Raw genomic sequence first — 7,358 nt, forward strand, 5'->3', positions numbered from 1 at the left:
AAGCATTTTAGAGGTCAATTACCTTTTTATTTTCTAGTTCCTCTCTTCAGTCTTCTCACAAAGCTTTCTTCAATCTCATCCATATTTTCACTTGCTTTCTGTTCATCTTTAGATGTCCTTGAAACATTGAATGCAGTCTATTTTCTTTCTCTTTTGATATCTTCCATCTCAAGTATTTCATAGGTAGATAGTGATCCAAAGAGTTGATCAATTGTACACTTATGTAAATCATGAGATTCTTTAATAATACACTTCTTAGGCTTGCAAGATTTACACAGAGTCAACAAAATATTTCTCACAACATCAGCTTCTTCAATCTTTCCATCAACACCTCTTATAGCATTCATAATCTCATTTACCATGTGTATGTAATTTTTAACACCATCATCAACCATGTTTAGACATTTGAATATTTATGTTTTAAATTTATTAACTTAGCTCACTTCGTCTTAGGATCTTCTTCATATGCTTGACTTAACTTGATCCAGATTTCTTTGACTTCTTTTAATCCAGTAACCTTGGCAATTACTGCATCACTTAAACAAGTGATCATTATAGTTCTAGCCTTTGTATTATTCTCATGATTCTTAACTTATCCAAAGTCTAAGGCCCATTCGGTGAAGACATACAACCAGATTTGACAATTTCCCAGATTCCACATGGCAAAGTTTTCAAATAAGATTTCATCCTCTCCTTCCAATAGGAAAAACTTGTGCCATGAAACCTTGGTGCTTTAAAATTGAGTTTCTGCACCATTTTGAATCTACCTTAAGCAATTAAGCTCTTCTAAAAGGAACCTTTCTCTAATACCAATTATTGAACCCACAACAGGACTTAGAGGGGGGATGAATCAGTTTGGAACTCTACATAATTGATCTAATAGATATTAAGTAATATTTAACCATTCTACAACAATACTGAAATACATCAACCATCAACACATGAACGACGAATTTATGTGGAAAACTCAATAGGGAAAATTGATTACAATGTATGAGGCTCATTGGCAAGGAGCATCATGCACCCGATGGACTTGCAAGAATAAGGAGCATTACCTTAGGGCAAGATACATGGGCTTCCAGAAGTGAGGTTGATTGTTTGAGGGCAAGATACAAAGAGCTACCAAGAGACCCATTGTCTTTCGTCAACAAAAACAATAGAAAAACTAATATGAGAAGAATTTCCTAATCATGAAATCATCCCTGAACGTCTATGTCAAGTAACCCATATCATGGCAAACATATCTGACATCCACCACTATCTTAGAATACTGTCATGCTAAATATATCACCTTCAAAGTTCTTCACAAACTAATTTTTGTACATTCACAATATCAAATCTACTTGCACATCATTCACATTCACTTCTCATTAATTCACACTCTATCCCATACACAAATCATATATCTGCACTCCTTAAATACAAGTTTGATCATCAAAAACCTAATTGAGGGTCGATCTCAGACAGAGTAAACAATATTGCATAAAATAAGCCACTCAGACCAAAAATACCCAATGTGGTCCACCCCAAGAGAAAGAGGGGACCCAAAACCTTCACAACACATTGTTTTAAGTCACATCCTACAAAGTTGGCACTAAACTTAATGTGTAGATAAGCAATAAAACCCAGTAATTAGTCGGCCAAAACATTTTGCAATGCAAATTACTAAATGTAGATTTCCACACACCACGATGAGACCCATAATAATATTCTAACTCAACCTCCAATGCATATCTAGACCAAAAAGTATGATCCAATCAAGATAATCCAATAGGGTACACTAAAAGACCTAACACAACTGAACATACCAAGCACGGACCAACATAAATCACTTGTGGAACAGAAACACCACCAAAGAATTAAACTGAAATATTGCATGAACCAAATAAATATATGCACCAAACCACAACACAAGATTCAACATATCTAGATGTCATCCAACACTTTCTGGACCAGTGTGACATACACTCTCACTATCAAAGAACAACAACAAAAAACTCGTACAATCCGTAAACCAAAAAACCAAATGATGGAACATCCAAATAATACATACAATATATTTAAAAATATAATCTTCACCGTCTGGAGGAATGCAAAGCATTCTACCATTGGAGCATTAAGTACTCTTTCCTACATATAGAACTTTCCACAATTGTAACTTTCCAAAAATACTTCACCTACACAAATTCAACAACACTGGACAAAGAGATATGCATCAAACTCAATAACACCACAAACTCAACAACAACACTAGATAGATAAACCTACAATAGTACAAGATCATATTTGGACCAAATTGTTGGATATTGATGTTGCTAGGATATGTTATTGTCATTGATGCCAACATATTCCTTTGGTGATCTAGTGTTTGTAGTGAGTTGATCTGGTTGGTTTATCTATTTTCCATGCTAAATCAACTAGAGATACTTCATTCTTTATTGATTTCATGATGCTATGTGATGATTTGATCAAGTTGTGGATTCTGGTATGAAGATTGGTTTTCAGTGTTCAGTGTCGCAGTGTTCTGGTGTTTGATTCATTATGCTCCGATATGATCAAATCTTGTGTTGCGGATTTGGGAGTGTTTGGGGTGTTTGTATGTATCTTCATGTCAGACGGTTTTTAATTTGATGCTCTGCAAGCTATCATTTTTGTCTGAGTTTTTGTTGTTAAGTGTTCTTGAAGTGTTAACGTGTTGATCGATGGAGATTTGATTAAGTGGTGTTGGTGCAGCTATTGCGGATGGTTCTAACATGCTTGTTGGTGTTTCCTAATCATGTCCTATTTGTTCTAGTGGTTTGCATTGATCATTGTGCATGTTCTTGAAGATCTTATGGGTCCGGTGATATTCTTCGTGTTATGCTGTATTTTTGGTGGTGTAACGTGTTGCGGTTGATCTTGGCAAGATTTATGGTGGTGGTGCACATTTGAGGAGTTTATTTAGGTCCATGCTATGTTGTATATGACATTGTATTGGTCTGGTGGTTGTTTAATGTATCGTGTGATGAAATTTTGTAATTAGGTGTTGAGGGTTTGGCCGACTTTGTAGTCAAGGTTGATTATTTGTATAAATTGGTGTAATATTCATGTAATTTGTGTGTTGGTGTTGATTTTGCATTATCAGAGAGTGCTACATGTGTGAACATGTGAATTCATTTTTCAGTGTGGTGTATTGAGCAGTGTGTGGTGTAGAGAAGACATATGAGCTTAACCAGAATTGTTATCAGGCATTAGCAGATGCTATCTTTGTAGTTCATGTTTGTCGGATTGTAGTCTAAATATCTTTGTAAGGTAGTGAACCTTCCCTGAGGATTGTAGCCTTTTGGTTCATTGTGATTTGAGGAGTGAGCTCTAGCCAGTGTGCCTGAATGCATATTCCTCTGAATGGACCGGTTACTGTTGATGATGTAAAGGAAATTGAACATAACATAAGAGCTAAGGAAGCATTGCTGAGTGCCTTGACCGATTCACAGGTGACTAACTTGATGGGACTTCAAACTACACATGAGATATGAAAAAAGTTAGAGATCATGTATGAAGGAGATGCACAAGTTAAAGTTGCTAAGTTGCAGAGTTTGAAAGGAAAGTATGAGACATTGAAGACGAGAGAAGATGAAAACATAACATCCTTTATGGCTAAAGTGAATGAACTTGTTATGAACATCAGATGTGTCGGTGGAACTCTTGAGGAAGATGAGATTGTTGCTAAGGTGTTGAGATCCTTGCCCTTTGCTTACAAAGCTAAATTTTCTACTATTGATGAGATCCATAGTGTGACTACTGTGACAAGAGACATGTTGGTTGGTAAGCTAGTTGCATTTGAGTTGAGCAAATTTGGAGAATCACATGGTAAAATTGAGACTGCATTTAAAGCCACTGTATTCGGGAAGTAGAATGATCTGGTAGAGATAGTTAGTTCAGATATTGTTGCTGCCGGTGAATAAGTTCAAGAGTCTAAGAATCAGAATAATCAGAAGACTCTCAGGTATGTGAAATTGAATCATTTTGAGAATCAGATTATTGGTGAAAAAAATAAAGGTGTGATGACTACAAGAAGACTTGTTGCTAAAGAGATATGCCTGATTTCTGAGATTGAACCTAAAGATGTTGCTAAAGAATCTAAGGATGAGAATTGGATAAAAGCTATGGAGGAAGAGTTGAATCAGATTGAGAAGAATAACACATGGGAGCTTGTTTCGAGACCTACAGACAAGAATGTGATTGGTGTTAAATGGGTGTTCCAGAATAAATTGAATGAAGTTGGTGAAGTCGTGAGAAACAAAGAAAGATTGGTATGTAAAGGATGCTCTCAGATGGAAGGTATTGATTATGAGGAGACTTTTGCTCTAGTAACTAGAATTGAAGTTGTTAGATTGTTGCTTGCATATGCTGCTTACAAGAATTTCAAGGTATATCAGATGGATGTCAAGTCAACCTATTTGAATGGAGATTTGGAAGAGGAAGTGTACATTGAGCAACCAGAAGGATTTTCATTATCAGATGAAGGAGATATGGTATGCAGATTGAAGAAAGCACTGTATGGACTGAAGCAAGCCCCTAGAGCCTAGTATGCAAGATTAGATAAGTATTTGATGAAATTGGGATTTTGTAAAGGTACTGCTGGTTGTAACTTATATTTTAAGGTTGAGAATGATAACATTTTGATTGTTGAAGTATTTGTTGATGACATTATTTTTGGAGGAGATGATGATTTGAGTATGAAGTTTGTTGATGATATGTAAAAGGAATTTGAGATGTCTATGATAAGTGAGATGGAATTCTTCTTAGAATTGTAGATTACACAGTCTGGTAAAGGTATTTTCATTTATCAATCTAAGTTTGTAAAGGAATTATTGAAAAAGTTTGGGTTAGCCGATTCTAAACCTGTTGGAACTCTTATGGTGACTAGATGTGAGTTGTCTAAGAAAGATGAATCTCAAAAAGTTAATTAGACCTTTTACAGATCTATGGTTGGAGGAGTGCTTTATTTGACTCAGAGTAGACTAGATATCATGCATGATGTTTGTCTTTGTGCCAGATTTCAAGTTGATCCTAAAAAGAGTCAAGTTACTGCTGTGAAGAGGATTTTCAGATACTTGAAGGGGATTGATGACTATGGGTTGTGGTATCTGAAGAATGATGATTTCATGCTATGTACCTATATTGATGTTCATTGGGTAGGTGATGTAGATGACATGAAGAGAACTATCGGTGAAGCTTTCTTTTTGGGGAAGATATTGGTTTCATGGGCAAGTAAGAAACAAGATGCTATATCTTTATCTACCGTTGAAGTTGAATACATTGTTGTTGCTAGCAACTATACTCGAGTAATTTGGATGAAGCAGATGTTGAAATACATTAGAGTTGTGTATGATGAGCCTACTATTATTTATTATGACATTTCAAGTGCTTTTAATATTTCCAAGAATCTGGTACTTCACTTTAAAACAAAGCATATATCAATTAAGTATCACTTCTTGAGGGAGAAAGTTAGTGATGAGGAAGTAAAAATGGAGTATGTATCTACAAAGAATCAGATTGTAGATATTTTCACTAAGCCTTTGCTTGTAGATACATTTGTTTATTTGAGAGACAAGTGAGGGGTCTTTGCCCCTCTTGATGAGAACTAGGTGCATGGAGATGCATCAATCCAGTGGAATTCATAGTCTTATCTTCTTATCTGGGTTGATGAGTTGGTGTTGCTACTCAGTTGGGGTAGTCAGTATGTGGTTCAGAATTGTGAGTTTATCCTAAGGAGGAGAGAAGCTTGATTTGCTTATGTCTTTGGCATTGTCGTCAAAGGGGGAGAGAAGCATGTTCAAAACTGCCTTATCTTTGGAGCTTTGTGTGCATGATCTTAGGGGGAGTTTGTTGGTGTTGATTTATTCCTTTGCATTGATTGTTTTTCACATTCATATGTTTCCATCAATGCCAAAGGAGGAGATTGTTGGATATTGTTGCTGCTAGGATATGTTGTTGTCATTGATGACAACATATTCCTTTGGTGATTTGGTGTTTGCAGTGAGTTGATCTGGTTGGTTTATCTATTTGTTATGTTGAATCAACTAGATAAATATCATTCTTTATTGATTTCATGATGCTATGTGATGATTTGATTGAGTTGTGGATTCTAGTATGGAGATTGGTTTTCAGTGTTCAGTGTTGCAGTGTTCTGGTGTTTGATTCATTGTGCTTCGGTATGATCATATATTGTGTTGCGGATTTGGGAGATTGTTTGGGATGTTTATGTGTATCTTAATTTCATATGGTTCATGATTTGATGCTCCACAAACTATATTTCTTGTCTGAGTTGTTGTTGTTAAGTGTTCTTGAAGTGTTAGCATGTTGATCGATGGAGATTTGATTAAGTGGTGTTGGTGCAGCTATTGCAGATAGTTATAACGTGCTTGTTGGTGTTTCCTAATCATGTCCTATTTGTTCTGATGGTCTGCATTGATCATTGTGCATGTTCTTGAAGATCTTATGGGTCTGGTGATATTCTTCATGTTATGCGGTATTTTTGGTGGTGTAACGTGTTGTGGTTGATCTTGGCGAGAGTTTTGGTGGTGGTGCGCATTTGAGTAGTTGATTTAGATCCATGTTATGTTTTCTATGACATTGTATTGGTCTGATGGTTGATTTATGTATCGTGTGATGTACTTTTGTAATTAGGTGTTGAGGGTTTGGCTGACCTTGTAGTCAAGGTTGATGATTTGTATAAATGGTATAATATTCATGTAATTTGTGTGTTGGTGTTGAGTCTGCATTATCAGAGAGTGGTGTATGTGTGAACAAGTGAATTCATCTTTTGGTGTGGTGTATTGAGCAGTGTGTGGTGCAGGGAAGACATATGAGCTTAACCAGAATTGTCATCAGGCATTAGCAAATGTTATCTTTGTAGTCATCTTTGTCGGATTGTAGTCTAAATATATTTGTAAGGTAGTGAACCTTCCTTGAGGGTTGTAGCCTTTTGGGTCATTGTAATTTGAGCAGTGAGCTCTAGGCAGTGTGCCTGAATGCATGTGTGTTCCCCATTGTAATTACACATACTACTGCAGAGTATCATCTCATTGTGGGTAGGTTCCCACTGTGGTTTTTCCCTTGATCAGGTTTTCCATGTCAAAAATATTGGTGTTATGTGTGTTGTTGTTATTGTTGTTACAGTTGATCAAATTTGAGATTGTGCTTAATCTGTTTAATTTGGTGAAAATTGATTCACCCCCCCCCCCCTCACAATTCTCCTTCCTTGTCATTGCCAATACAGACTTCATCCAAAACAAAAAGTTTGACATCAATGACAACATAACTCAGATTTCCAATACTAGCAACTTGGGTTATGCTAGTCAACTCACCCTAAG

The sequence above is a fragment of the Cryptomeria japonica genome, chromosome 11 (assembly GCF_030272615.1).
Source record: "Cryptomeria japonica chromosome 11, Sugi_1.0, whole genome shotgun sequence".
NCBI lineage: Eukaryota > Viridiplantae > Streptophyta > Pinopsida > Cupressales > Cupressaceae > Cryptomeria > Cryptomeria japonica.